The 8,410-nt window shown below is 38.5% G+C and overlaps 1 long non-coding RNA gene across 1 annotated transcript; it reads right to left on the bottom strand.

The window, feature by feature from the left end:
- Window positions 1–1,873: 1,873 nt before the first annotated feature.
- LOC118924940 (uncharacterized) lies at window positions 1,874–5,179 on the bottom strand. Its single transcript, XR_005029802.2, has 3 exons — window positions 4,966–5,179; window positions 4,340–4,450; window positions 1,874–1,969 (listed from the first exon to the last, which is right to left on the bottom strand). It is a non-coding gene; the product is annotated as an uncharacterized LOC118924940 (long non-coding RNA).
- Window positions 5,180–8,410: the final 3,231 nt, after the last annotated feature.

Raw genomic sequence — 8,410 nt, 5'->3', positions numbered from 1 at the left:
TATATATGTCTCAGGTAGTATGGTGCACCTCACAGACACAATTGAAGGCAACTGTAAGACATACTGTATAAATTTTAGAAGAGTCTCAGTACTATTTTTCATAACAAACCATTTGATTTTTGTTCTATTATTAAGGCTTAAAGTCAGAGTTACATACTCTGAAAGTCAATCAAGGGAAAGAAGAGTTGATTCACTTGTGAAAATAAAAGATGTAGATCTCAATCAAAATTCTATTCATATATGTAGGAGGTCTTAGTGATAGAATGTGAGAGGCATGTTTTCATTTGTGCAAAATGTACATTTTGTACCTTTTTGTTTCTGCAAAATTCATTTCTGGATTTTCACAAACACTTGACAGAAAAAGAGTGCTACCAAAGCTTTCAAATGCTATTCAATTGGCTAATTTTATTTTTAAGTTGTCAAGGAGAAAAGCAGTTCCTAGGGATGAAAACTGGTGGATTTTATAAAGGTTTTCATTTTTTAGTCCATTTTAATAAAATATTTTGCGGGAGGAAGTTCTCGTAAAAGAACAAAATTCAACAAATATTATGTCTTTGGCTTTATACCTTGGAAATTGGACACTTTAAAAATACTTATAAAAGAAGTGTAAAAATTAAATCTTAAGGGTTTTTTGTTACTACAACTTCAAAGCATTTAATTTTTTTCTTCAGTCATTACCTTAAATTAATTGCCGTTATTTGGAATCTTTAAAAATGTTTAATTAGTAGTTTCCTGATTTAAAGTCACTCATCTATGAGTAATTTACTTCATCTCATTCCCAGAATACATGTTATTAAAACTCTACTCCAAGCTTTGGGAAATCTGAACATTTTATACCTCATATGGGAAATTCTGTCTTATTAAGTTGTATTATTGGAATGTATAATGAAGTATCCACATCACAAATTAAAAGTCAAACTACCCACAGGAACATCAAAGAGACTATTTGACAATACACTTCTTTCCAGAAAGGCAAATGTCCATGAGGATTGTTTATAGAGTGAAAGGTAATTTCTAATTAAGTTATCAGATGGGAGCTAGGCCTTAACATTCCAGTAATGTCTCAGTGGAATACTCTTTATGTAAAGGACAGTGTATGGACAATATATATTTTGAGATGCTATTACCCATATTTAAAGAAATATGGCAATTCTTCCTCGTTCCCCAAAACTTTAAGTAAAAATTATCATAGTGAAATCTCTTTATTGAACTCCTTATGGTCTCATGGTTTCTATCACTGGAAATGGGCAATTCAACATCATCTGTTAAAGTGCTACACTTGGTAACATGTTAGTAACATGCTGACTTGAACTTTCTGAATTAATATCTATGTTTACAAAATAGTTCAAAAAAGCATTTATTTGAAAACTTAACATTAATGCATGCTAACTGAAAGTGAAGGAACAAAACAGCAGCAGACTCACAGACTCCAAGAAGGGACTAGCGGTTACCAAAGGGAAGGGGTGGGGGAGGGCAGGTGAGGAGGGAGGGAGAAGGGGATTCAGGGGTATTATGATTGGCACACATGGTGTGGGGGGATCAGGGGGAAGACAGTGTCACACAGAGAAGGCAAATAGTGCCTCTGTGGCATCTTACTACACTGATGGGCAGTGAGTCCAGTGGGGAACGGAGAGGGACACAATATGGGTGAATGTAGTAACCACATTGGTTTTTCATGTGAAACCTTCATAAGAGTAAATATCAATCATACCTTAATAAAAAAGTGACATCAAAAATAAATAAATAAATAAATTCATGCTAATTATGCCTAATAAAGGTGTTTCTTAAAAGCAAGGCAGTCACTTTCTCAGTGTTTACTTAGACATGCATCCTTGTATTTAGCTTAGAAGACTAACCAAAAAATATGTGGTACCTTTCAAAGTCTATTATTGTTCCCTCTGTCGGCCTCTCTTCCCCAGGCCATCTCATCTCACAGTCAGAACTGCTGATTTGGCCAGAGGAAACCAGTCTGCATAAGGAAAAAAGTTACCACCTTTGTCTTCTGAACAATGACCTTTAAAATGTATTACTTTTCAAACAGGATCTTTTTTATTATTTCCCCATTCACCTTGAAGTACAAATGATACCTTTTAAATGGATAGTGCAGGTCACAGAAGGAGCACAGAGAAAAGTCAATAGCATTGTATGAACTTTGTAAGGTGACAGATGGTAACTGGACTTACTGTGCTGATCTCTAAGGAGTTAACAAAAAATAATTGTGGAGGGGAGATTAAGTAAGCTTTGTTCCTAGGTCTTACCAACTCATAAACTTTTCCTATTTTTTATTGTATTTTAAAGCTTTTATTTTTTTATTGTTTAAGGATCTAAATAGAATTGAGACTGGAGCAAATTGAGCAGTTGGCCCCTTGTCTTGCATAAAGTTTAAACTGGGCCCCTTCATCAATAAACAAAAACATACATTGGAGTAAACACCCTGCCTTTGTACATTTATCTGGAGTAAGTACCCAGTGTGGCTGAAAGCTGTATACCTGTACTCCATCTATATTTTCATTTCCATTATTAACCTGCTACAGCTTATCACTGATTGAGAATTTGATTTTCTCTGAGTGCTGGTTATCTCCTGATCTATGTCTGATCAGGCTCCTCATTCTCCAGAAATCGATGCTGGAAATGGATATATTCAAATTAAGTACTGAAGAAAGCCACATTTTCTGATTTGTCTGCCTGATTGGAATGTTATTATGACAATAGATTGAATTTGTTTTCCTCTCTGAATTCTCCACCAGTTTTTTAATTCTCTCACCTTAATTAGATGATTATCATTGGTTAACATGTAGATTACCATTTTTATCACATGTTGATGATAACTACTACAATATGTAAAACACAAACTATATAAGGAATTTTTGCACTAAGATTCTACTCTAAATGTTTTTGTGCCTGTACATACCATTTGCAGCAAATTTTTAGGACACAAAAGCATTTTTATGAAGCTGTAAGTTAATTTTAATCAAATCACTAAGCCAAATAAATTGAGATAACTCTGGTTATTCAGTTATTAGCACTTTCTAATGAACCCAATAGATACTTTCATCTCAGCATTGAATACACTGGTTAGTCCAATGTAAATTCTCTAAAATGTTTATCTGACACTTAGTCAACAAGTTAACAAATACTACAAACTCTATTTGGAGGCACATCACTCACCTTGAGACTATAGCAGTGACTAAGACAGGAGCTATCTTCTAGGAGCTTCCAGGCTACTCATAGTTAAAAGTTAGTGTGTAGGAAATTAGAGCAGTGTAACACAGAGCTAAGTAGAAGATGACATAAGGAGGTACCTAACACATTTGCGAGTCAAGTAATGTTTTCTGTAGGAGTATAAAAGAATCTAAACTGAGGTCTGGTGATGGGGGTTAGCACATCAGTCACAGTGTGAAGAATGCTGTGGAGTGTTCTAGGCATAGAGAACTTGGCATTCATAGATTTCCAGGGTTTAGAGAAATCATGTTGGGTTAAACTGAGCTGCATTTTATACAAGTATTGAATTGGTATTACCAATGGTGAATGCATTGTCTTAGAAGACTTTTTCTCACTTTAAATTATGGTCTATTTTTATGGTAAGTAGGTAAAGGTTTACATTTAAATGTTTCAGTGCCATTGTGAAGGCCCCTTTGTTGGACAGGCCTCAAGGAGCATGGAATAATGCACTTTAGGTAGAATCTGGAGCCAAAGGCACTTAGCGTGTTGCTTCTGAGTCTCTCAGTGCCTGGGCAGGAACATAGAGATGAGGGTGGGAATCCCAAGAGTACACAAAAATCTCACCTGTCCCAGAGTCAGATTCTTCCATGGATTGCCTAAAACCTACTGCTAGCTATCAACCTGAAATGTAAACCTTTATCTTTTCCTTTTGAAGAACTGTTTCTGATTTGTCAAATATTTAATTTTTCCTCTGAACTAAAAACAGCATCTTAAGTATCCCTAATGATACTGAGGAAAATTTAATATATGATTAACACATTCATAAGATATATCAGGACTTCTGTGGGGTATTTTAGTGTTCATTAGACATTCTACACTGTGAAACATCTCCTGTATTATACCATATGGGAAGTCTGACACTAATTAGATGGGTCCTAATCAACCAGATGGAAATCAGGATGCATAGAAGATGAAGTCACATGCTCGACCAAGGCCATCACTCCCCATTACAAGTCCAGGGATTTGCTGATGCAGAGATCCCAGGTCAGACCTGAAGAGAAGTAACACTGCACAGTGTTGTCAGTAACAATGCAGTAACATTGCTTAGTGTTGTAAGTTTGTGTAGGATGCAGGGGCCATAACAATTGACAAGGTTTAACAAAATTCATTAGTTTACCCATATTGTATGTGGTGCACTGCATTTTTCATATTCATCCCAAAGATCTCTCAGGTCACATCCCCACACCATACTGAATGCATTTGCATGTAGGGAAGAGAGCATCACCAGCTGTAAAAAAAAAAATATGTATATATATAGTTTGATAATTTTTCAGCTATTCCAAGCCTAAGCAAATGAATCACAGGAGTTAAGATATTATGAATTTAGTGTGACAGTCTCCACTTTTGAAAATCAACTTCATTGCTTTTAACCCTTGATCCGAATAGTGAAGACTATTTATATCGTAGAAGGAGCAGATAAAACATTTTATATAGGTCATAGAAAATTAAATTATACAATAATAATCACTAATATTTAAGTATTGGCTATATTCTAATCTCAGGGATTTATGTGTTTAATCTCCCTTGACACAAAATATTCGAGCTCTATGAAGGGAAGTATGGACATGACCTTATTTGTATATTTTGAGGACATTGAGATTGAAAGAGTTTAAGCAACTTGTCTATATTCATATAAATAGCCACTTATTTGAATCTCAAGTTCAAGATTATAATCATATCATCTCGACTCCCTTTGCTTATGTTTTAAATGTAAATAATAATACTTCATTTTAGTTTACTCACCAGTTTCATTCATTCTCTTTCACTTATTCACTGAGTTTAGGATGATGGGACATACATGGCACCTCTATTCCCATACCCATGTTCACTCTTGCAGTCTTTCAGCCACATTCCCTTCACATGTAGAATCTGCCAGGAAAAATTCCACAGCAGTGGAGAAGCAGAGCGAACACAAATATAAAGAAACAGACTCTGCCCTTAAGTGTCTAAAAGTCAGTGGGAGAGACAGAAAACCAATACGATGGCACAAGGTGGCCAGTGCCGCAACAGGGGACAGATGCTGAGGGCGGTGAAGAGCGGGAAGGTGGGCGGCCGCAGGGGGCGGGTGAACGTCTGCGCGCCTGCAGCTGCATGGATACAATCAACATGCTTTTCAAAGAATCCAGGGTGGGAGCTGAAAAGGGGCTTATTTAAGAGAGCCATTCACTTCTGTGAGAAAAAAAATATCCCTCAGATACAGCTGGGTTGACAAATGCATTCTGTGAATGGTCACTCTGATTACTTTACCAAGAGCTGAGGGGGAAAAATAAATAAATACATTTGCACAGAAACTGAAAGCCTATGGTTTCCCAAACCTTGGCTCTGCTGCTTACTTGGCACTCTCTCTCTCTCTCTCTCTTTTTTTTATCTTGACTGTCATTCTCCTTTTGAATATCAGCATCTCTCAAATCTCCAATATTTATCATAATCTGGACAAATTCCCTTTAGTGGCAGTGCATTAAGTCAGGGTTCTCCAGAAAAACAGAACCAACAGGCAGATAAAAATATCCAATGCTAGAACTAATTATTCCCACAACCATACTAATCCCCCTGACATGACTATCTAACAAAAACATAGTATGAATTAACGTCACATCATACAGCATGTTAATCAGTTTAACATCCTTAAGCACTCTAGGTCAACATGACCACAACAGCATAAACTTCTCAACTACCTTCTTTTCAGATTCCCTATCAGCACCCTTAGTCATACTAACAACATGACTTCTCCCCCTTAATATTAATAGCTAGTCAGGCCCACCTCTCTAATAAACCTCTAAACCGAAAAAAACTATACATCACCATACTAATCACCCTTCAATTACTACTAGTTATAACATTTACCTCTTCCGAATTCATTATATTTTACATCTTATTTGAGGCAACACTCGTACCAACCCTAATCATCATCACACGATGAGGAAACCAAGCAGAATGATTAAATGCAGGATCCTATTTTCTCTTCTACACAATAGTAGGTTCACTCCCCCTTTTAGTAGTGCTTATATATACCCAAAACATAACAGGAACTCTCAATATACTAATACTACAATACTGAGCAAAACCTATAAATGACTCTTGATCGAACATACTAATTTGACTAGCATGCATAATAGCATTCATAGTAAAAATACCCCTATATGGACTACACCTCTGACTATCAAAAGCCCACGTAGAAGCTCCCATTGCAGGTTCCATAGTACTTGCAGCCATACTACTTAAGCTAGGTGGATACGGCATACTACGCATCACTGTTATACTCGAACCAGTAACAACATTCATAACATACCCTTTTCTAATATTATCCTTATGAGGAATAATCATAACAAGCTCTATCTGTCTTCGCCAAACGGATTTAAAGTCACTAATTGCCTACTCCTCTGTAAGCCACATAGCACTAGTAATCGTTGCAGCCGGCCTGTGCACAGCTTTCCCTTCCTCGGGGACTCACTTGAAACTGCCAGCTTTTCATGCCACTTAGTAAATGGACAAGAGTAACACGTCCAAATTAAGAATATGGGGCCTCCAAGAATTCCAAGAGACCCACTAGGCATTAGGACTCTTTTTGCTGGTTGTAGGAGGGATCTGACACAACAACTTGGAAAGGATAGAGCAGCATGCCACCTGTCAGTGGGTCTTTCAAATTTTCACAGAAATAGAAGACACCTGAATTTTTTCAGATTTGTTTTCCATCCTTTGGGTGGCAGGTATCTTGCCAATGTCTAGAGTGGTTGTTACTCACTCATGATGTCCAGTCACCATAATGCCCTCAGTGCACTGGGCCAACATACTATCCATTAGGCAGGAAAGATTCGAGATCCCTGTGAACCTAAATTATGACGTAGGGATGACGAATCAATGCACCTCTGAGGTAAGACAAGGAAGGCATATTGCCGGCCTCGTTGACTGGCAGGAAACTATTTCTAGTAGATGTGATGGAGGAGGATGGAGAAAAAGACATTTGCCACATCCATAGCTGCACACCAGTACCAGAGAGGGTTAATTCGCTCAGCAATGAAAGCACATCTGGTTCAGCATTGCAAATGGGGTTACCTAATTAAAGTTGTGGTGATCCACTGTCATTTTCCAAAATCTATCTGCCTTCTACTCAGGCCAAATGGGGCTGAACAGGCATGTGATGGGAATCACTGCCCCTGCAGCTTTCAAGTCCTTGGTCGGGGCGCTAATGTTCACAGTTCCCCCAGGGGTGTCATACTGTCTTCAGTTTGCCATTTTTCCAGGTAGTTTTAATGGCTTCTGCACGACCTGTGCCATCATAACAGCTTTCCCTGTGTAGGTGGGGAGCCAGTATGGGGGTTCTGTCAGCTGCAGAGTATTTCTATTCCAGTTATGCATTCTGGAACTGGGGAAATTATAGGAGAGACTCTGGGGCCCACTGGACCCTCAGTGAAACAAACCTGAGCTACTCCTTTGACACCTGCCCTCCCTAAACCCCTCCTCAGACAGGAGGACCACAGTGACACTTTTGGTCTCCTGGAATGAATGCCTACTCAGAACCAGTGGCCAGTGGTCCCCAGTAAGTCTGATGTTTTCCCCTTTTTCTCAGTTCACAGTTATCCTGGAAAAAGATCATACATAGTTCTTGAAGAAGGATGTGAGAAAGAGTAACATATACATTTTGTGCAGTGTTATGGGATCCCTCCTCTAGGGGACCAAGCCTCACCTTCAAATGGGACTCTGGGTCTATAACCTGGCTCAAGTCCAAGATTAATTGAGTGTCCATTCCTCTCTGTTTGTATGATTCATGTTAGACTTTCATTCACTTGACCAAGTGATTATGCAGATCAAATAAGAATGTAGTAGGCTTCCTCTCTATTTCACCTCTAGGAACAGTATGATCTACAGCCATCAAAGGTTTTCAGGAGTCAGACTATTTCGACTGCTGCTTTGACACTGTTGTCCATGGTGGTGGGCAAACTAAGCTTGCCGTTGGTGGGTCATCCCAGCCCCTGCCAATCCAGAATCCAGTTTCTCCCATTGCATTTATTTTTCCCAGTTCAGTGACTGTGGTTTCCCCTGAGGTCTGTCCAGCAGAGAGTAGCCATAATGGAGCTCTTCGGAAATGCTGGGACTACCCTCACAAATTTACTTCTCAAAGTAGTGGTGAGAGGTATGCCTTCTGGACATTCCTGGGGGGTGCTTCAGGGAGAAATCCACTTCCGGGCTC

Source organism: Manis pentadactyla, chromosome 7 (genome assembly GCF_030020395.1).
Source record: "Manis pentadactyla isolate mManPen7 chromosome 7, mManPen7.hap1, whole genome shotgun sequence".
In the NCBI taxonomy this organism is placed as follows: domain Eukaryota; kingdom Metazoa; phylum Chordata; class Mammalia; order Pholidota; family Manidae; genus Manis; species Manis pentadactyla.
This window is presented reverse-complemented; position numbering and strand designations above follow the sequence as displayed.